Source organism: Heterocephalus glaber, unplaced genomic scaffold (genome assembly GCF_053883595.1).
Source record: "Heterocephalus glaber isolate CG9 unplaced genomic scaffold, H.glaber_assembly_v1.0 deba00001461, whole genome shotgun sequence".
In the NCBI taxonomy this organism is placed as follows: Eukaryota; Metazoa; Chordata; class Mammalia; order Rodentia; family Bathyergidae; genus Heterocephalus; species Heterocephalus glaber.
The window spans coordinates 37,506,832-37,531,111 of NW_028258308.1; the positions used below are offsets into that span (position 1 = coordinate 37,506,832).

At 39.9% G+C, this 24,280-nt stretch overlaps 1 protein-coding gene across 11 annotated transcripts in view; it reads left to right on the forward strand.

Moving 5' to 3' along the window:
- Positions 1–24,280, forward strand: part of Unc5d (unc-5 netrin receptor D) — a 546,216-nt gene that overhangs the window by 365,065 nt on the left and 156,871 nt on the right. The gene's annotated exons all lie outside the window — the stretch shown is intronic.

Consider the following 24,280-nt stretch of genomic DNA (forward strand, 5'->3'; position numbering starts at 1 on the left):
TGCATATGACTGAAAGGTAGTTTCTTGGCTCTGTTGATGGATATTTGAGGTTATATCAGGATTAGCCCCAGGTAAAGTTGACAAAGTCCATTAAACTTTTATTTGGTGGGTTTTTTATTAGTTGGTAAAGGAGACCATCTTCCATATGCTTTTCAAACATAGAAATTTAAAAAAGGATGTGCAGTGTGGTAAGGCAATAGACCAAAGAAAAAGTATAACTTGGTCAAAAAGCAATAATGAATATGTAAACACATGCATCTACCCATGAATGCATGCAGACAGCTACACACTCACACAGACACAAACACACAGACACGCACACATTGAAGCATCTTCCTAGATAATGCAGGGGACTTATTTTTCATTAGCATGTATTTGTAATACAGTGAAGGCTGTTTTGAGAAATCGATGTGTGCATACAACGTATTTTCATCACTTGCAATCCCGTTACCTCCTCTCCCCTTACCTCTTCCTCCCATCTTCTTTCCTGTCTTCAGAAGTCTCCTTTCAACTTTATCGTCTCTCCTTTTTGTTTTTGTTTCTTTAGGTTTCTCAAAAAAACAAAACACACAACATGTAACTTTCTGAATCTGATTTATTTTGCTTAACATGGTGGTCTCCAGTTTTGTTCAATGCAGGGGACTTAGGAGTTGTAAAGACTTTTTTTCTTTGAGTTGTAATGACTTTGAGGCCACTAAGGCCTGGGTTGGTAGATGGAGTGGGCTGCCCTCCAGGGTGTCAGCAGCATCCTTGTCTGTTCACCTGCTGGCAAAGGCTGGGCTTTTTAAAATACTGGCACAATCCAATTCTAGAGAAAAAAAATTGTTTGGGAGAGTTGAACAAAGGTGATGGAAACAGTATAGAAATATCAGGAAGAAAGTGAATTTCATTTTCCACTACCAATCTCCTGCAACATTTCCAAACTGCACTTCCTGTATATGTTTCTTAGGGCTGCTGTAACTAATTATCACAAACTGAGAGGCTTCATGTGGCAGAAATATTTTCTGTCACTGTTCTGGAGGTTCCAAGTCTTGACATCAAGGTACTGGTTATTACTTGCTTCTGAGGGTTCTAAATAATCTTATAATCTGTCAGGTTCTGCTGTCAGGTTATAGCTGATGGATGCACAGCAATGTCTGTATCACAGAGTTATTATTTTAATTATGTATTCAGAGTGATGGAAATGGTAGAACTAGGGGTTGCTGTTGTGGTATGATTGGAAAGAACATGAACTTTGGAGTCAGAAAGACACTGCAGGACACCCTGACTAGGATATCCTCATGCTGTTAACTATGGTAGTTTACCAGCTAACTTTTGAACCTCAGTTTTTTTCACCTGAAAATGGAAACAGGATTGTGGTCAGGTAAAGATGCAAAACATCCAAAATATGCAAAACATTTAGCACAGTTTCTAATACTAAATAAATGGCAAACATTACTGATGGCTATTGTTCTTCCTCTTTTCCAGTTTTTAAAGCTTCATGAACCTCTTGAATCTCAGAGAAAGGGGTAGGACCCTGTTATAGTTAAATTAGAATTGAAAACTTAGTCTGGGGAGTAACTCAGTGGTAGAGGGCTGGCCTCCAGCATGCACGAGGCCCTGGGTTTCATCCCCAGCACTGAAAAAAAAGACTTAAGGAAATGGAAAATTCTTGTGACATCTAACATGTTTTCATCTCTAAGAGGGAGAAGAGAGCTGCCAAGGGCCCTTGCATACCAACCACATAGTAGGACAAAGACACCAAAAAGCTTCCTGTCCTCCTCTCTTGCAGTTTATCACATGGAGAAATTAAATGGATTATCAATAGGGGCTCATGATTATCAATGTTTCTTTGCTTTACCACAGTTCAAGTATATCATGGATGGTATTATTGTTTCTAAAATACTTTTTAAAAGATGTTATTTGAACTTGAAGTCCCCCCCCAGAGTTATTGAGACACTGCTTTGCATGAAATAACCATACATGCTTCTTACAAATACTTACAATGTGAATCTTTCCAGTTTTTCTAAGGTCCATGAGCTCATCATAATAGGTGAATGTGTTACAACATACTTGTCACTACCCTTACTTTTAACCTTAACCTCAGGCACTTCTAACTAAAGATAGCAACTTCAGTGTTCGACACTTGTTGTTTAGCTAACACCAATTTGCTCTTCTCAAAACGATTCATTATCCCACACTGCACTTTTTTATACTCTCCAATTAAATGAAAAATCTATCTTTCATAAAAGTTAGAAATTATGTCCAATGAAAAGCCAACATTTTAATGGTTTTCCACAGATTAAAATTGTAGAGTTCTCAATAAACCCTGATTTACTGATGTTGGCTGTAAAATGGTTATTGCTGTTAATAAAGCCTATAAATCTTAACAGGTTATATTTGCCTCAGACAATAAAACTTGCCATAAAGGCTTAGTGTCTAAGGCTAATTCTGCTCACATCAAGGTAAACAGCCTGCTCAAAATAATTCAGTGTCTTTGGGAATTAAGGCCCTAAAGCTAAGTAGCAGACAGATCCTATCCTTGAGCCATTGCATGCCAGGCTCTGTGCTTGTTTTCATCTCACCAAGGAGTCAGAATGGTGCTGCAATTGGAAAACTCAAGGTCAAGGGCCTTAATCAATGCAGTGTGGGTAAGGAGCCCTGCTATTCTTACTACTCAGTAGCAAGTCACCTTGCCATTGGCTGATCCCTGGGAGCAGAATGAGAGAATATATTTTCTGTTAGATAAAGTGTGGCAGAGTCAGATAAGTATCAGAAGCAGAGCTATAGGATGACAGGGTGGGATGGGGCAGTGCGGGAGAAAAGCCTGTTTCCACTCTAGATGCCTATGTGGACACCAGAGGAGTCAGAACACCCGACTAATCTCACTACACTTGGACATTGCTATTTTTGTAATGTTTGGGAGATTTCACTTCAAGTCTCACTTATCTGTGGGAAAAGCCAGGATGTCTAGTCATTTTTGTCCTTAGCTCTTGCCAATCAGCTGTTCTTATACAAGGTGGGATGAAGAATTGAGCAAGCTAGATAGTGTTGGTGCTGAAATTCTCCCCTGGAGAAGATGGTTAAGGAGGTGCTCAGCACTGTGAGACAACTGGAGTGTTTGCATCTTCCCAGAGTATTCTGGCTGTGACCTGTGTCATGATTTTGTACTAACTGGGCTTTGCCAAGTGTGCCTTCCTCCTTAGTGTGTTTGGACATTGTTTTTGGCTGCTTGTCACCCTAGCCTGGCTGTTTGGCCCTCCTGGAGATACTAGGCACTGCTAATATTCTCTAATAAAGTCTTTTCCTTCCTAAACCAACCAGAACAGAATTAGTTGTTCTTAGCAAATTACCCTGACCATTTCAGCTCATGTGCCATGTTTTAAGGATAACCTTTGAGAAGGATCTGAAAGTGGCTTTTGGAACAAAGCAATTCACCATGAGCTAAAGGCTATTTTGGAGACATTAATCTCTCTGTATTTGGAGGGAATAGGGGTGGCTAGAAAGACTCTAAGGCCCCTTTCCAGTTTCCTTACTCATGATGCATTAAAGTGGAAGAGTCTGCTACTGTCTATGACAGCAATGGTGAACGTTTTAAAGCTTTCAATGATAACAAACATCTGACTGTGCCAACGTGCCATAGGTTCGCCACCCCTGATCTATGATGCTTCATTGTCTTAATAATTCTGCCCAGACTGCTACCAGCAGCGTTCAAGTCCAAAGCCCTTTGCCCTTCTCCCTGTGATGATATTCTTAATAAAAGGTTCATTTCTTTCTGATGTGCTCACCAGCATAAAACCTAGGAGAGAATCTAATGACATTAGACTATTTAATACAAGAATCACTAGACTATTGTGTTTAACCTCAGTCAAACAGACTATGAAACGAGGATTTTATTTAAAAAAGAAATGTCTCTTGATAATTCACTAGAGATGTTAAGTGAGCTGCCCAAATTGTAAAGCAACGGGCCTCAGGTATAAATAATTAATCTAATCTGGTACAGCCAAAGCAAAGAGAATGTCTAATAGTCCAGATAAACTTTGCTTTGGGGAGAGTGACAATGAGGATCTTTGCAGCAAACCACATTTGACGGGAATATATAATATTGTAATGGAAGCCTAATGGACTCTAAAGAAAAGGGAATGTGGAATTGGTTAAATACTAGTAATTAAGTGCCAGTAAATTACTTCTTTGAAAACATCCCTGCAAAAAATTTGCTGTCGTAAGAAAGATGGGAAAATGAGGTTAATATAAGTTATTTAAAAAGTGAATATCTCCAGCCCCCAAACCCTCTTCAGTAATGCAGGTCTTGAGTAAATCTTATTAATGTACTGCCTTTTTCCACTTCCTGAGCTAGGAAGCTCTGTCCCCTTACTGAGGAAGAAAAGGATAGAAGACATCTGAAGCTTGCTGATTTGTATTTATTTCCCTTTTCCCTCTTGTTCTGGATTCCTGGAAGGCCTGAAGCATGGAAGTTAGAATTACATTTTTCAAAGCCAAGGGGAGAAACTGAAGATGACATTACAAAGCTTTGCCTAGTTGCTTCTCTGGCTCCTCTTTCCTTTGGCTCTGCATGTGCTAAAGTCAGTGCCACCCAGTTAGGCTTCGCTCCTTTCACTCCTCTAAGGATGTCATGTGAGGTGCTGTCTGTGTCCCTCACATCCCCTTGCTGCGGCGTCTTCACCCTCCTCCGTCTCTGTGGGTTATGGTCTTGGATGATCTGTTCTCACCCACCTGGCCTCTGAGTTCTTTCCTGCCCATCCTGGCTGCTGCCCATAGCTATCCTTCTAAGAAACACCTCATGTAATAGTGTGGACTGCCCAAGAGACAATGTGATCTTCCCTCTGAAGGCTTTTAGAAAATGTCGCTTTGAATATTTTTTCCAATTCTTCTATTTAATTTTTCATGCTTCTGTGTTATAGTTCTTCAAGGTAATTCCCTTCAGGAAAGAAAATTCAAATTATCCCTTTCTCCTTCCCCACACTTCCCCCAGTAGATAACACAAATGGACCTGGAAGCACAGCGGCATCTGGGAACATGTGTGGCTAAGGGGTTGAATATTTATACAACCACTGGGTAGTGGGCAGAATAATACACTTAAATTTGAATGCTACTTTATAATTAATAAAATTTTTCATGTGTATTGATTTATTTGATCCTGGAAGCCCCCATTTGTAGTCTGGCACATAGAATAATATATATAAGGTTTATAGAACCATTTATTTAATATATGCAGCCTAAATACCCTTTATCCCAAATGCTTGGAATCAGAAGCACTTGAGGTTTCAGGTACAGTGGAACCTCAAGTTACAACCAGCCTAACATACGAATAACTTGGGTTATGACTGGAATTTTAGTTTTAACTGAAGACCAAAGTCTTGAATTACAACCCAAATGCTGGCCACTTGTGCTTCCAGATGGTCTCAGATACAAATTTAAATCATAAGGAGTTCTGGAAGGAACATGACAACATCCTTTCCTGTGAGGGGTTAATTAAGAAATCCTGGGCCAGTGTCTTTCTAAGGGTACTGAGATCTACCTGAATACAGGAGAGAGACTTTGAAGGCTGTGTAGAGGAGCCTGAACCTTCAGTTGAACAACTTGAGTTACAGCCAGCCCTCGGGAACAAATTGTATTCATAAGTCAAAGGTCCACTGCACTTTTTTGTATTTTGAAATATTTACATATATATATAATGAGCTGTTTTAGGGCTGAGACCAAACTCTAAATGCAAAACTTATTTGCATTTCATATATACCTTATTTCATATATACCTTATACACTGTGGTCTGAGGATAATTTTATACAATATGTATAACTTATGGATGAATTTTCTACTGTTGGTGTTATGGTGGTATTCAAATGGTTTTGCATTTAAGTGCAGTTAGGATTTCAGATTTTTGGATAAGGGCTCCTTCGACCCGTCTTTTCATTGCAAAACTACCATCCAGTTGACACCTACTGCATGGGCATGTTCTCCATGTCAGCCCCTATGCACTGCATCCTCCAAACTGATCCTGAGGTAGGCCACTGCCAGTTTTATAAATAAGGAAACTGATCTGTGGAAGGGTTAAGCAGCTTACTGAAAGACACAGATATTGAGGGATTGAGGCAGTGTTTGATCCAGGCAGTCTGACTTCAGAGTCCTGTCTCTTAAACTCTACCTGACAAAGCTTCTTTATGTGTCAGATCTTGCATTCTAAGTACTGATTCAGTAGCATGCCTGTCCTGAACTAGCTCACTTTCTTATTTCATAGGTACCTAGCTATGCTCATGGCATCCAGGTGTCCTCTGTTATCCAAGGGAGATAATTTCCAAGATGCCCAGTGGATGCTGGAAATGATGAGGAGTACCGAATTCTGTGTATATTATCTTTTCTTTTACAAATACATACTTACAATAAAGTATAATTCGTAAGTTAGGCACAGTAAGATATTAGCAAGAATAAACAATAAAATAGAACAATTATAACAACATTCAGTTATAAGTTATGCAGGTGTGATCTTTCTTATAATATCTTTTTTTACCATAGATCTTGGCAATCTCAGCATATGATTTTTTTCTTCCCTTATTAATCAAGAGCTTTTTACCTTTTCCCTTTCAAAGGAAGCGTGTTTTGTCTTCTTTTTTGGCATGTCCGGATTCCCAACAACACTGTTCTTGTAATTCAAGGCCATTATTGAGTAAAATAAGGCTCACTCAAACATGATCACTTGACAATTGGTCAGATAACTGGGATGGCTGCTAAGCCACAAGTGGGTGGGTAGCATATAGAATATGGACACAGTGGACAGATGCATGATTCGTGTATCAACCAGGATAAGGCAGATGGAATGAGTTTATTTTTACTCAGAAACATGCACTTTAAAATCTGAGGATTATTTATTTCTGGAACTTTCTATTTAGTAACTTCAAACCACAGTTGAGCATGGATAATAGTAACCACAGAAAATAGATATTGGTACGAGTTACTATATTATATGAGCAAGAGTGTGCACACACATGTACAGTTATACTGATTTTTCTCTATTTTGTTGGGCTGGGAGGGTAGCTCAGTGGTAGAGCACATGCCTAGCATGTGTGAAGTTCAGGTTTGATCCCTAGCCCCACAAAAAAAATCCCTCTAGTTTGCTACTCATATCTATGGTTCCAGGCCTGAGCCCTATTGCTCCCCAGTGGGAATTAATCTCTGTCCTTTGATGGCATTGGAATCTGCACTGCATTCAGATTCTAGAGATAGTTTAGCAGGGCAGCTTAGTGCCAGGGATGACACCAAGCTGATGTTGGTGGGATGGAAAAACACTATTACCAAACTCTCTCTTTATGCACCCCACTCCAATATATTTTCTCATAGAAAAATTACATCCTTTCTCTTATACTAACATGATAAAATAGAAAATTTGCATTTTGTGCTTAAAATTTCTTAAATTACAGGAAACAAATGGATCAAAAGGATGGGTGGTTTGGAAGAAAACTCAGAAGGCCAGCAATTGATCAATCAATAATAAAAAAGAAATTTCTTTTTAAAAGTATCCATAAAGAAAGAAAATGTATGATTTCTAAATTAACATAAGGCATAGAGCTAGTTATCTGTCCTATGTCTTCTCACACAGTTTAGTGGCAATAAACAGTCTTTATATCTTGAATTATGCAGAAGTAAAAGCAGCCTCGGAGGCCTCTGCAGACAGAGCTGTGCATCTGTAACTCAGCAGTAATGTTCCATGGGCGTGAATGAAGAACTCCATCCCATCCTGCTGAGCCAGCATGGATTTTAATGTTTCTGGGAAGCACAGGACACGCCATTTGGATTTGCTTAGCAAATGTAGACTCCTTTGTTTTTCAGGCAGAGCATATTAAAGCAGAAATAACCTACAGCCACTTCAGGAGCAGCTTCTGTTAACCCCTTGCTATGATCTCCAAAGCCTGACCACTGTCCGTAGTTTATTTGGGAAGAAATGACCCCTTCTGGTGATGCCTTTATTTGTAGTTAATTGTAGGTGACTACAAGGTGTACTAGCCCTGTGAGCAATTTTCCCATAACTGCTGGTAAAATAGACCATGCCCATTTCTCCTTCCCAGGTGGCTTAGAGGCCTGCAGAATAGCCGCCTGCCTACAGGTGCAAGTGAGACGCACCCAGCTGGTCTTACTGCAGTTTAGCTTCAGTTCCAGAACTGGTGTCTGTTGGAGGAATCCTAGAAGGCCAGTTTCATTGTGCCACACATTTCTCAAGGTTTGCACTCTGTAAATTCTTCAGAAGCTATTGTGATCTTCCTTCAGAGCCACCATAGATTCGGCACAGTAAGTACAGAGACTGAGAGTGACTTATGGAAAGTATCAGGACTTTGGTTGGTATAAATTGCAGTGGCCTCCACCCCAGGGATTATAGGAATGCCACGCTAGTTTAGCAGCTGCACAGCTCTCCTTACACATAACTCAGATTCACTTGGTTGTATCAGTTAAGCTTCCAAGAAAAATATCCAGCTTTCAGAGCTGAACAGCTGATAATCCCTGCTGTGGTGAATTTTGATTTAAATATAACTGAGTCTCTCTTGGCTCTGGCTTAACTGAATTGGAACTGTTCTTTTAATTGTTGATTCAGTATTGGCTTACAGATCTGACTGTCAGTCCTCCCAACAGATTCTCTGTATAGATGTATTTATTAATCATGTGTAATATTCCCAATCCTCTGAGGGCTGCTACCATGGGCTCTTGCTAGTTACAAGTGACAGTTTAAGCCTTGATTTCTGTGTGCAGGAAGAGCCAGAACAAGGATGAGTGTGCAGGCTGAACAGCTTCATCTGGAGACCATCTTCAGAGGCAGCTCTGCTATGCCACTGCAGAAAAACAGGACAGATCTGTGTTGTCCCCCCCTCAACCTGACAGGAGGAGCACTCAGAGTGTCATAGAGAGGGCTGAGTGGGCAGTGTCATCTTCCTTCCAACACTGCCATCTCTGTGCTGCTTGACATTGCACAGTTACACTGTCTGGGTATATTTAGGAGTAGACTATAACATGGGAATGGATATGTGTGTGGGTGGGAAATTGTCTCTTTCTTAGAACACACAATGTCACTTTTTTTTTTTTTTAACTGTAGTTTGAACCCAGCTCCTCATGGGTGCTAGGGTCCTATTTCTCTTTGATTTCAAAAACCAAATCCCGATGTAGCCTGACACTGACTGTTATTACTTGGTGCATGTCCTGAAGTTGCTAAGAGAGGAGAGAAGGAAGGAGGGGTGTAGCTGGTTTCAATGTCAAGTCCTTTTCCTTGGGTTGCACACCCTCCCCCACTGCATCAGGACTGGGTTTGCTTGCTGTACTCAATAGCCGAGATGGTTGAGAGACAATTTATTTTTAGTCTCTTTCCTGGGCTACTAAAGCTTTAATCTCTTATTGTTATAGATTTCAATTTATGTAATAAATGGCTTTGTCTCAAAGCATGTGGCAATAAATGAGAAATGGTCTCTCTTCCTGACAAGTTCAAGCATCCTGTACATAAAATAAATATGTAAATAAATATTAACCAGGGAATGGGCTACTTGTAATAATAACAATACATAGGAAAAACATGATTGTTTTTGTGAGCCAGGGTAAGCAGCCTCCAGAGCAGTCATGGTGAACCTAGGGCACTCATGCCACACTCGGATGTTCCATATCATTGAAAGCTCTAAAAGGTTCACCATCACTGCTGTAGAGAGTACCATCCTCATCCAGGTTCCTGAAGGATGAGGAAGAGATGACTCTAGGAGCAAGACCAGCACAGTCAAAGCAAGCAGGTAGGAAGTGGCGTGGATGGCCAGGGAATGCTGTTCATTGTGTTAGTTGAAGTTTGAGAGAACCTAAAGAACAAGTGGAAGAATTGCTGGAGTTAAAACTCAAGGGCAGTAGTAGCAGTTTGTTTTTGTTGAAAGCTCTAAAATATTCACCATCCCTGCTCTAGGGAGGAGACAGAGGCTAGATCACAGAATCTCACCTGCCTCCCTGATAAACTTGGATTTTGAGCACATAAGATGGTGAAAGACACTGGAAGATCTGCATCAGAGAAGTGACAGTTTTGCATGTCTCTTTATTTCAATGTTCATATTATATTTTTATTTCAAAGATCAAGTGATTAGTTTACTGGTAGGAAGTTTTATATTGATGTGTAGTTCTATATATCATTGTTGGAACAACTTTTTTAAAACAAACTTTTTTTTTTGCATACTGAGGATTGAAAACAGGGCCTCATGCATGCTAAGCAATCAATACCGCGAGATACATCCCAAACCATTTTTATTTTACTTTGAGAAAGATATCACTACGTTGCCCAAGCTGGCCTTGAACATGAGATCCTCCTGCCTCAGTTTTCTGAGTAGGAGTTGTTATGGTTTAGATCTGGGGTGTGCCCAAAAGCCTCAAGTGTTCAGAGGTGGGACTTTTGGAAGGTGATTGTATCCTGGCAGTGCTATAGGAGGTGGGTCCCCATGACATGGCCTGGAAGGGTCTGTCTCCCTCCTCAGCTCCTCTCCTCTCTGCTTTCAGGCCTGCATGACTGGAGAAGCTTTCCCTGTCAGGCCCTTCCACCATACTCTTTCTGCCCTGGAGCCAACCAACCAGGGTCTGTAACCATAAGTCAAAATAAACCTCTCCTCCTTTAATTTGTGGGTGTCAAATATTTTATCCCAGTAACATGAAAGTGACTGAGACATTGGGTAAAAAACAAATTCTTTTAAAATACTTTTAAACTTGCATAAAAGTCTCAAGAATGAGGATAAAAATGAGTATAATAGGAGCCTACTTCCAGTATCTTCTTTACAATAGTGCCATGCCAATGCACTAACCCCCATTCCTGCCCCAACAGCCCATGCAAGCAACAGATCTGTCTTCCTAAGCCCTTGTCTTGTCTGCTGTGACTGTCGCACAGAATGGGTAAAAAGCAGTATAGGCACTGCTGGTATTTAGTATTCCTGGCCTATGACAGTATGTCTCAGTCCTAGCCTTCCTGCAGCTGTCTGGACTGCACTCCATCCACTTTGCACTGCTGTACTAATGGGTGCCCTCCTCTTCCCTGCTTCAGAACAGAAGGAGTAGATGACAGGAGGGGACAAAGATCTTCATGTCATCCAGTGCCCCTGCATCTGCCCTTCACCTCTGCATTCACTATGGGCTCCCAGAACTGTTGGACAAAGCTTTTGAAAGTTTTCTCTTCTCCTTTGTAGTTGCCCCTATTCTGCCTGAAATAAGTGGAAATCCTCCCATTTGCCAGTGGCTTTGATCCCATTCCAAGCAATAGAGGAACCCAGCTCCTTCAGCTGTACCATGCTGTTAGCTCATTTCACTAATGTCCTTGTTCAGAGCGGACAGAATGGTGACACACTGTCATTGTTTTCATGTGGCTGGAGCCTTTCATCCAGGCTATGTGGGCCCCTCTCACAAATGCTTTGGTACTGCAGCCATGAGAGGGGCTTGCGTGGTTTCTGAGCTCACCTCTGTTACCTATCATGTGATGTAACTTACTGCACAGTTGCAGTTACTTTTTGCATTTGGTCTACCCCGTACATGTTTGCTCCTTTGGGGTTATTCAGTCAATCTCTTCCCTGCTGGTGTGGCTTACCTTCCCTCCTGTGTTTAAAGGGCTGAGGCCTTTGTTCTTATAGTGCCATCTGAAAGTGAACGCCAGTTCACTTCTCTACCTCTGCCTGCTCCTGCTTTTTTCATTGGGTTTGCTTTTCTCAGTTTCCTAGTTCCTACTGACTTCCTTCAATTGTGGATTCCTGAGGCAATGAAGGACAGCTTTTGTCAAGGACAGTCCCCTTCAGTTTCTATCACTGGTTAGTCAGTGCTTAATACTGGCTCAGACTTGAGCATAAGGTAGAGCAAGAGTTCTCAGCCTCTACTCTGCTGACCCTTGGGGTGAGACACTCCTGTGTTGTCTGGGGCAGCCCTGCTCCACATAAGGTATTTAAGGGCATCTTTGGTCTCTACATATCAGATTCTATTGATCCCTCAGTCCTTCTCCTCCTTCACTTATGACAACTGAATACATCCACAGACATTACAGATATCCCCGCCTGAGATTTCTGACACAGTCTTTGCTCTCAGGAAGTTTAGAGCTTTATTAAGATGCTATACACTGTGCCTAATACAGAGACTGCCATATGACAGGTGCACCATACTTTTTTTGTTGAATTTTGTTCACCATCAACTTAGAGTTGTTAATATATGCTGCTGGCCTGTGATGATGTTGAAGCCAGTATGTATCATCCATATTCATCTCTTTACAGGTGGCCCTTACAGGATACATGACTTGTAATAAACATTCAGAATATGTATGTAAGGGAATGTAGCTATTAAAAGAAAGGGCAAAAAGCTTTAAAAATGATCTTAAGTTTGTTATTAATCAAAGATTTACATGTGTTGGATCAGCATGGGCCGAACTAGGAAGGCTGGTATGGAACAATATAAGAGATGAACTGGATACAGAAGAAATCAGCAAGAACCGTATGAGCTGGGAAGGTGTAAGTTCTATTCCTCAAGCCTGGTCAGGGCCTCTGTTCTGCTGATCCACTCTCCAGAGGGCTCAGTTGGCTTCACATCTTTCTAAAGCCAGATCACACAGTTGTGTACTAAATCCTTGTTAAACTGGTGAGTGAAAATCCTCCTGAACAATGTATTTATAATAAATGTAAGTCACATCAGGCAGAGGATGACCTCAAAGTAGACAACCTGCTGAACCATATCAGTGCCCTAGAAAGGAGGCAAAGGGAGAACAACATATCCCCAGAGCATGCACCTTTCCTTCCACTCAGAAAGCCCTATATAGCACAGGAAGAACAGATATATTCACTGGCTTCACCTGACAAGACTGCGGAGGAAATATAACATGATGAAGTCACAAGACTTGAGTCCCAGGTCTCTCCTCAACCTCATAACTAGCAAAGTTAAAGTCCCTTAAGTTGGGGATATTATTTTTTCTACTTAAAAGCCAGGTGCTACATAAGACAGTTGTGTGCAGGCCTCTTAAAATACTTTGGGAGGTATTGTTTGGTATAGGTATATTGTTGAAGAGCATGTATCATGAGCCAGGTGCAGTGGTACATGCCTTTAGTCCCACTTACAGGGAGGCTGAGGCAGGAGGATTGCTTGAGCCAAAAGGTAGAATCTATAGCCTGCGCCGCTTTAAGGAGACTTTGTCTCAAAAGAGTGGATCTTGGAATCATAAATTGGATAGGGTACAATCCAAGCTCCTCCTTTATTAGCTCTGTGATCTGGGGCTAATATGACTCTCTGAACTTAAAGGTGCTGACATGAAATATAGGATGATAATGCTTCATAAGGATGAAGTTATAAAATTTAGTTGAAATGGGACGATGTTTTTACAACATTTTCCTTAGTTCCTAGCACATCAATACTTGTTAATAGTTGTAAAATTGGATAATAAATCCTTTAAGACTTCTTTTTTTACCCCCCAGAGTTAGGGATGGAACACAGGATCTCGTGCATGCTAGTCAAGTGTTCTACCACTGAGTCACACCCCCACCGGAAGACTTGTTCTTTATTTCAGGGTTTGGGTACAGTGTTCTACTAGCATGAGCAGGGACATAGCCCTGCCTCAGTGGCATTTGTACTTTGCACCATGTTGTTGAAGATAGGCTGTGTCCAAGTTTGCATCCATTATTCTGCCTCAAATTCTTTGGACTAGCTGCATTCCTGCCTCCCTTCTCCTGTAATTCTTCAGTGTAGTCCAGCCAGGGTAATGCATTGTTTATATGTGATCGTGATCTCTCAGTTTTAGGGATGTAGCCACCACAGGAGACATGTTTTCTCAGTGACAAATCCATTTACTTTCAAAGCGAAGCAATGAAGAATGTGAACAACTTGATTTTGTCATTGCAAGTGCTCTGTACCAGTCAAGGTGGAAGATCTAGGATCAATATGACTAATGGATCCCAGTTCCAAGTGATGGAGTCAGCAAAAAGGATGAATTATCACTTCCAGAGTGCCTCTCAGATGGTAATTTCTTCTCAGTGTCTGATCTGATAGCCATCCTGTGTTCCCCATAGTGGCTGTCAGTCCAATCACAAGCCAAGCCTAGAAAGCAATTGGTCAATACATCCAGAGTGTCAAGCTTTGAGTCATTTTTATGTTTGTTTATTCTCCTTATTACTTTCTTTGGCTGAGTAAAATCTCTATTACTTTGGGCTCAGGAACACAGAATGTGCTAGGAATTCCTGAGGCGTACATTTTATTTTATTTTTATTATTTTTTGTGATAACTTCATTATTCCCTTATGCCAGAGTTGTTGCCAAACTTGTTTTTCTCCCTTCCTCCTTCTTCAGCATCCTGTTCGTTGGCTTCTCCATTTATTTTTTCTAGCTACATAGAAGTAAGCTTATGCCATTATTTGGCCTTTTTTTCCTTCAGTTCAGTGAATAGCTCCCAGACTCCTGGGTTTCATAGTCCAGGAAAATCATTTCCCTCTCTCTTACTTAAGAGAAGGATTGGGCAAATGTTGCCAAACTTTTATTTTATTTTTTTTTTTAGGAAAGTTTGTTAAGATATAGTAACATCCATTTTCCACAATCATTATTTCACTTAGAATAGGACACTTAATAACAACATATTGCCTCTGAGTTACAAATTTAAGATAAATTTAGCCTCTATAAGTTTAATGTATTGTCTCATTTTCCTATCTACAAAGTTAAAATGTCATCATAGGTCAAGTATATCATGTGTGAGTGATACACAGCATCAAGTTTATAAGTCTGTCATCTTCACTCACATCATGTGGATTAGAGGGTAGAATAGTATTGTCTGCCATCTGGATTAAAAGCAGCAATCTGGCATTCTTTAGTTAATTTCTACACATAATACTAATTTTCAGAAATAGCTCTTCTTATGCTTTGTTCATGTGTTTTACAATGGAATCAGTACTTTCTCAGAAGAGATAATATTTTCCGTTTTTATTAAAAGCTGCAGTAGTAAATAAGGTATCAGAATATATGTATATATCCAGTAGAACATCAAGGAGAGACATCAAAGTGCCAAATCCTGTGTTAAGCACTAGTGTTGCTCGTGTAAGGGTAATTGCTCTGCTAGTCATTCATTCACACCCGTGGACCTCTGCTGATTCTTATAGTTCTGTATTTGGTCTACACATGTAAGCCCTACAGCTCTGGCTTTGTAACTTCATACGAGTTCTTCCCTCTAAGCTGATTTCTTTATGTATAGAAACTAAAATGATAATAGTGCCTTATCTCTGAATTGTTCTCAGAGTTTAGTGACAGAAAATATGTACCGATGCCTGGCATTCTGCCTAACATATCATCTTACTGAATACAAGTTCTTTCCCTTTTCTTTTAACCATATTTTAAGGGAAAATCTAAACAGATATCTCAAAATCATTCACAGAATCTCTCTAAATTAACAAACTGCTGTGGATTTTTCCCCTCCACAGTCAGCCAGCTGTATTGAATCACATTCCATATGTGTAGTTGACTACATAAACCTTCTTGTTAATTTATTCTTTAAAAGTGGGCCTTTTCAATTCCAGGGATGTTAATTATTATTTATCACCCCTTAATTATTGTAACCCACTGCATGCTTATTTTCAATGTGTGCATGTGCATACGCGTATGTGTGTTCAACCAGCATCCTGTGACTCCAGCTGTCTTTGCTAACCCTTTATCTCTCTGTCACTATCACCATTTCATTTTGGTCCCTCGTAGGGCATTCCACAGAGGTGAGCTATACAGCTGCTTTACTGACAAACATAAACTTCACTTGATTTTTGAGTGTTCTGCAGAGGTTGGTATAGTATTATAAAATATCTTTAAAACTCTATCACTTGAAAAAAAATATTAGAAATGTGCCTTATAGGTCCTCTTTTATCAAATGTTTAACACAGGCTGTGGCACTTTAATGAGCTCCCCTCGATGTTCTGGTGGGTATCTACATAAACTCTGATGGTTTATTTACTATTGCAGCTTTTAATGGAAATCTGAAATAATTTCTCTTCTGGGCAGTACTGATTTCATTGCAAACACATCAACAAAATGTGAAATTCACATAAAACGCAAAGTTGCAAGGATCACGAAAGCTGGGAGAGCCATTGCCACATCTTTCAGATGGGCTAGTGTATTTATGGTTCTTGTACATATACTGTAAAATGTAATGTGGCAGGATTGCTATATTGTAATAAAACAATGTGCTACTTGCTGAGGATAAAAAAAGAGGCTGGTGACTTATTGCAGTCATTGTACCTTGTTTCCCGTTATTGAAAATGGAATATGATTATTAAATGTGTGCAGTGTGCATTTTACACACTTAGTTATAGATCTTGGTTTTTATGTGTGCCTGGAATATCAATATTTGCTTTACTTTTAAGGAACATTAGTTACAAATACAATAAGTGTGCTTCATTTTTCATTTAAGACACAACAACTTCAGTGCTGAAGTGAGATTGCGATATATGTCTCAATGACTATTGATCTAAAAACCCTGTTGAAAGTAAGCAAGACTGGTTTTGCAATAAGCAAACACAGGAGCTGCTGCTGCTTCCTACAACCCGTGAAACTGGAGGGAGTCACAATAAATAAGAGTTTAATTAAATTGCTCCTTGGCAGATAGCAAGGCTGTCTTTCAGCTGTAGTTTAGAACCTGTGGGGTCTTTTTTTCCTCATGATGTATGTGTAGCATTCTCATTAATGCTAATGGGAAGTGTATGCAGTAAAGGGGCTACTGACCTCATGTTCCAATGTGTCTGCAAAATGCCACATGGATTTTTTTCTCCCTAGGGCTACTCAGTTTTGTTTTAAATGCAAAGAAAGAAAGAGATCTTGGTGCATAAGGAAGTCTCCATGTATATATTCTCTATGTATTTTCAAAGTATCCTACAAATCCTAAACTAATAATCATGATATCTTAGAAACTCCTAAAAATATCCAGCTATGTTTTGTGTAGGATTTAGTATCAAATTGCAATTATAACTAAAAGATTAAAATATAGCCTCCCCTTGGAATTTAACTCTCTGATTAGCTATATGCATATATGTGATTATGGTGCTTGGTAAACCATGGAAACCAGGCTTCTAGGCTAGAAATGAATGAAAATGATTAATTAGATTCTGTAAGGTGTTGCGTTTATAGCAGGGCACACATAGCCTTCAGCTCATTTGGGTTCAAAGCTGCCTGCAAGATGTGAGTGCTAGAAAATGATTAAAGCAGAACTAGCAAGGTACAATTTCCACTTGCTGTGTTGCTTTTACTTTCCCCGGAGCACAGGCTGGGAATATGTATTATCCAGGAATCCTTGGTGTTCTAGCAAAAGAGATCTTTCATTATTTCTTTGTATGAGTTAGCAAACCTACATATACATGTATGCCCAAGTCTATATATGAAGGCAGGCACCTTGCTGGTTGTAATTACTTGTGCTTCCTCCCAGACAGCTGACTTGTTGGAACTGGAGATATGACCATTTAGGAAAAATCTGTGGGCTGGCTCTGATACTACCATTAATGTGGGTTGTAGTTCCTGCCCCAGAGAGGAAATGTTTCCCTAACATATACATGGGTGAACATTCGGTTTCATAACTTTGTGTGTACTAATTTAACATCCACAGAAACTGATTCTACCAGCACTCATCTACTAAGAAATAGGTAAAAAAGCAACAACTTCATAATCTTGCTAAAGTAAGGAACAATGATTTTTTAACATAGACTAGGAACCAGTGAGGAATCTCTCTCAATAGGTTTCATCATATTTGCCTTTTTTCATTTTTATCAGCTTTGTACACACCTTCTAGAGTAAAAGCCAGTTGTCTTTAAGGTAGAGTTATGGTTCCAAGCAATAGCATTCAGGCACAGCCACCTGGCTTAATTAATCTAGTAGCATCCACCCTGATTTGTGATTCATCCTCTTGCAGTAACAGAGGAACACTCACGGATTTTAGCAAACTCAAGGGTTTTTATTGTATTAATTTGTCACTATTCCCTTCATAGCAGTTATGCAGTCTTTTGCCCTGGTAAATAATTTATAGCATGTGTGTCTTCTCTGTCTGAGAATGTGGACTCTTTACTTACCAAAACCCAGTCCTTTTGTTCCTGTGTAAAATGACCCAGGATTTTCAAATACATATCAGTGCAGAAAATTCCACATGCCATTCTCTGGTTTGAACTATGGTCAGTACTTTTATTTAAAAAAAATAAAAAATATTGGTTTTGTATTTACTCTCACTTTTTAAAAGAAGGTGTATATTGGTCTGAATGTGATAGATAATGCCATGTGTCACGGACTTCAAGATGGCAGTAGTAGCAAGAACATTTTTATTTAACACTTTTTAAAACTCATTTTTAATTTTAAGATGTCCTCCACTAAAAAAAAATTTTTCTTTCAAAGGTATTATTGGGGAAAATGTGCATATATGCTTTTAGAACCAAAGAAATATGTACTGGTTCTTTTTTCCCTTATTTGTTGAACCTTAAAACTTTGCAACTCAGCAAACAATTGATTCTCAGAAAGTGATCAGAAATTCATATTTTCTGAAATGATTAGATATTCGATTACCGGGCACCATATAACCCTAAACAAATTTGGTAGAAGTTGGGTTTATGAAGGGTTAGTGAGGAGCTCCTTACCATAGGCACTGTGTGGAGCTAGCCCCGTGCCCACCATAGCATGAGGCAGACTCTCCATGCTATAATATTGGAGATTTCCTGCCATGTGACCCCTGCTAGAATATTTTCCCTTATTATCAAGTTACTCATATAGAACTCTTTTTTAAAAATCTGTCAACCTCTTACCTTTAATAAAGGATTTCTAGGGTATTTACATGTGCAGCAGGTTTTGTTTTGGTCACTCTCTGTTCTGAAATTGATTAATTCAATGAAGTAAATTCAATAAATTGAGATTTTTTTATGCTGAATTTTACTTTTTATAGGAAATGTTATTTTTTGATATTAATAAATGTTATTATGATAGTGGAATTAGTTGGTAAATGTTAGATTTCAACGACTTGGACCATATACAAACCTTTGTCTATCCACTGATGTACAGCACTATAGGGAAAGGGTAAGAGGACATTATCAGAGACCCCTGCTGTGGACCTGGTCTCCTGCAGGCCAGTATGATGTCCTCGAGGTAGGAAAGTGGGAAATAGAAAAAACACATAGACAGAAACTTGAGAGAAACTGAGTCTTGGGCTGATCTTAGCTGCTCTGGGCAGCAAAGACAAAGAACTCCCAGGGCATCCAGTGTTTATTCATTACAAGTGTGGGAAGAGGGGAACTGGGCAGGTCTTGGAACACCTGCTGATAACAAGTGTCAAGCAGGCAGGACTATAGAATGAGGGTACATGCATATTTTTGCTGAAGAGAAAAAATGGTTAATTCAGAAAGGGCGAATTTAGCTGGGAGTCAGGTGACCTTGACTGGGAGTGAACTCAGCCAAGCTCTGCTACTTCCAATGTAACATAGATGAATTATGGAGGGGCAAGAAGCTTGTGCCACTACAGCCTGCTAATACTAGGCAGAGGTGTCTGCTACACAACATATTCGTTTTGCTTGCTTGAAATTGTATGACCCAGAATTATTAGGTACTCATTTAAATGCTGAGTGGTTTGATCTCAGGAAATAAGTCTTACTCAAAGGATAGTTTATTATTTCTCTGATATTTACTCCATTGTCCATACTGGCTAGACCTTGAGTTAAGGAAAAGACCAAGTTAAATCTTGTTAGCACCTCAGCAGCAGTAGGGGCCTTCTTTGTTTTTCATTGTTTCTGCTTGATATCAAGCCAAAGATGTCTGACAATGCTGTATCTTTCTGGGGATCACATTGCAAACTCTTGTTTTGGTCCATGATGAATGTATTCATTATGTCTCACAAACGTGTACTTATAAAAAATTTCTTGTCTTGGGTAATTCCCAGGACTTGCTCAAGAAGTTTGGGCTTATAATAGCTAATCACATCTCTCTCTCTCTCTCTCTCTCTCACACACACACACACACACACACACACACACACACAAAACCCTAGTGATTCACTAATTCCTGGGGATGGAGGAATGACTAGCTAAATACTACCCCATTTTACCCATCTAATGTGGTAAACTTGTTGAAGTGCTACCATTGCTATTAATTCAGAGCCAGAATAATTTACCAAAGGAAAAAACTGCCAGCAGATTGAAAACTTCTGAGAAGCAAACTCTGCTTCTCACAAGGGCATAATCTGTGGCTCCCAGGAGTCCAGGTAGCCCAGTGTCATCTCTGGGCACAGCAATCATCATCGGGGACAAGGGCAACTCCTGTGGATGGTGGGTCTGTGCCCCACCCTGGGAAAAATAGATTGCTGGAGGTAAAGGGCGTCTTAGCCCTCACTTGGCCGCACAGCTGCATTTTGGGAGGTGGAATGAAATCCACAGAGGCCTGATCATTTGCACAAGGTCCCATAGTCCTTTCGACATAGCTCCCTGACTCCTGGCCAGATGCTCTTCCTATAGCACCTGTGCTGCCGGCGCCCCCACTGTCCACTGTCAGGAAGTGGTTGACCCAATTCTTTCCCATCATTGTGTGTCAAGCCCCATTTGTCTTTGTCACTCTAGCACATGAGCAGACAAGGGGAATTAGAGTTTATTGAAGCAGAAAAATGCCTAAGATGTTCACTCCTGCAGCAAGTAGTCTGAATAGAATAGGTGGATAAAGGGAGCACAGGGAATGGGGAAAAAATAAGAACCAAGATACGGCATGTACAGGTACAAGCACCCAATGATAAATATAAATATATTGTATACCTAAAATGTACCAATAAAAGAATTTAAGCAAAAGAATGTATTCTAAACCTGCTTGTAGCTCTTATGCAATAGATGTGGCCTCCCTGGAACTCAGTTTTCTGTCCGTAATATGAGGACATTGAGCATTGTGATCCTTGGGCCAGAAGTGGGATTATGTACAGGAACTACTGGCAGGAGTAATGGAGCATAGCACTCTATATCATACAGTTCTTGCTCTTTTTTCAAAGCTGGTCTATTTTAACAAACTTTCTCTTACTCATTTCTATATTTAGTATGATTTTGTGTTAGCCAGAAAAAACCCCTCTGCATCATTTATCTAAAATGCAGCAAACAAAATGGCTTTCCAACTACTGTCCATACAGGCATTTGCACTCTGCGTGTGTCTTGCACATGTCTTGCATTGCTCACTACCCATCAGGCTGCTAAAAGCTTTCCCATTCTCTCCAGCTCAAGCTCAGAATCCACTGCATTCCCACAGAGCAATCCATCTCATTGTACTTAAGACCAGGAATCAGCTACAGATGTCTATGTATGTGACAGGAAACCAGTGTCAAAATTATAACCTTGCTGTCACTGAATCTGTGTTCCTTTGGGGCAGAAGAGTTTTCACTTTTCCTATTTGGGGTGAAGTTCATGTGTCTTTTCTGATAATGCATCCTTTCTGATAACGCATCCATGCTAAGGAAGGAGTGAGAAAATCCTGCTATATTTGGAAAAGGCATCACTTTAACAAGGCATTGATTTTACCCATGTGCTGGAGCGGAAAGACTAGCTACTTCTATTTTTCCCCTTATATGATGTGCCATAGAAATCTCTTTGTGACCACATTGATCATCGTGGTTAGGAAGGCTGAGGAAGGGGGCCTGGAATTCCTGAAGCCTGAGTTTTATATGACTTTAAATGTATCTGATTATTCCCTCATCCAGGTCACCTCTTTTCTTTTTTTTTTTTTTTGTATTAAATTCTTTTATTGGTACATTGTAGGTATAAACACAATTACATTTCTCATTGGGAATTGTACCTTTATATAATGCATCTTGCTTCTTATTTTATCCCCATTCCTAGCCCTCCCTTCACGCCCTCCACCCTTCCCTATTTACAAAGACTTTATTTCCATTTCTCATCATTTTTTCCTTTCTCTTCTTTCCTTTCCCCTGCCCCTCCCACTACCCCTACCCCTTTGGACCTTTTATTCCTATTTTACATTATCAATTATTCATTCTAATCATTGGTACATTTTAGGTATACAATATAATGACATTCATCATTGGAAATTTGCACCTTTACATAGTCTCTCTTGGTTCTTATTTTTCACCCTTGCCCAGCCCTCCCTTCAACCCCTCCAGTCCTCCCTATTTACAAAGATTTTGTTCCTATTTTTCCATTTTCTCATATTAATCCCATTCCCTTCTATCCTTTCCCCTAGCCCTCCCACTTCCTTCCCCTTTGCCCCTTTTCTTCCTATTTCACATTACCTATTATACATTAGTCCTTATTTACACTTTCAGTTTCTCACACTAGAGAAACTATTCAGTATTTATACATGTGTGTCCTATTTATTTCATTTAAGAGTATTGCCTCAATGTGCATCCACGTAGCTATAAATGTCTCTAATTTCTCATTTTTTATGGCTGGGTCATACTCCATTTTATAAAAAAAACACATTTTCTTTATCCAGTCTCCAGTTGATGGGCATTTGGGCTGTTTCCAAGTTTTCACTATTACAAACTGTGCTGCTATGAACATGGGTGCACATATATCACTGTGGTATGATTCTTTTAATTCTTTGGGGAAGATCCCCAGCAGTGGAATAGTGGGGTCAAATGGGACTTCCAGTCCTAGTTCTTTGAGGTATCTCCATACTGATTTCCACAGTGCTTGCACCAGTCTACACTCCCACCAGCAGTGGAGCAGGGTTCCTTTTTCCCTACAGCCCCACCAGCATTTGTTATTGGTTGATTTCATGATAGCAGCCATTCTTTCTGGAGTGAAGTGGAATCTCAGCGGAAACATTAGCCACAGCAATTAGACAAGAGAAAGAAATAGAAGGAATAAAGATAGGTAATGAAGAAGTCAAATTGTCATTATTTGCAGATGACATGATACTCTATATAGAAGACCCCAAGAACTCCACCAAAAGTCTTCTAGACTTAATAACCAAATTCAGTCAAGTAGCTGGTTACAAGCTCAACACACAAAAATCAATAGCTTTCCTCTACACCAATGACAGACTCACTGAGAGAGAAATAGGGCAAATAATTCCTTTCACAATACCATCCAAAAAACTGAAATACCTAGGAATCATCCTAACGAAAGAAACCAAAGACCTCTTCTCTGAAAACTATGGCACTCTGAAAAGAGAGATTGAAGATGATATCAGAAAATGGACAGACATCCCCTGCTACTGGGTAGGAAGGATTAATATAGTGAAAATGGCCATACTTTCAAAACTGCTATATAGATTTAATGCAATTCCAATTGAGATCCCAGCAGCATAGTTCATAGACCTCGAGAAAACAATCCAAAAATTCATTTGGAACAAGAAGAGACCCAGAATAGCAAAAGCAATTCTAGGTAACAGAAACATGGCAGGGGTATCACAGTCTCCAACTTGAAACTATACCTCAAAGCTACTGTGATAAAAACAGCATGGTACTGGCAAAGAAACAGACCTGAGGACCAGTGGAACAGATTAGAAGATGCAGAAACAACGCCAGACACAGCCATCTCATCTTCGACAAAGGAGCCAAACACCCTCACTGGAGGAAAGATAGCCTCTTTAATAAATGGTGCTGGAAAAATTGGGCTTCAACTTGCCAAAGATTAAAACTAGATTATATCTCTCGCCATGCACTAAACTAAAATCAAAATGGATTAAAGATCTAAATATTAAAATAGAAACTCTGAACCAGTTGGAACAGAGGTTAGGTAGAACCCTTGAAGACATCAGTGTAGGAAAAGATTTTATGAACAAAACCTCAGTTGCTGGTGAACTAGCACAAGCAATTAAGAAGTGGGATCTCTTCTTATTAAAAAGCTTCTGCACAGCAAGAGAAACCACCAGCAGTGTGAAGAGACAACCCACAATGTGGGAAAAAATCTTCACCTGCTCTTCCTCAGACAAAGGTCTACTATCTCGAATCTATAAAGAACTTTAAAAGATCAGACCTCCCAAATTTAAAGACCCAATCCAAAACTGGGCATCTGAAATGAACAGACATTTCTCACACAAAGAAGTAGAAATAGCAAATAAATACATGAAAAAATGTTCAACATCACTGGTCATTCGAGAGATGCAAATGAAAACAGTGCTGAGGTCACCTCTTTTCTAAAAGTATTCAACCAGCTGGACCCTCATCCCAGTGCTGTTGTAGCCATATTCAGTGGTAAGGGGGAAAATGAGATTCTCCTCTGAAGATCACATCCTTCACACCAAGATTTGTTCCTCTCCTCTCTCTCTTGTCCACTGCAGGGCCACACACATGGTTCACCTGAGGTCCATCCTTAGTCTTCCTCCGGGTACCCAGATTTGCATGAGC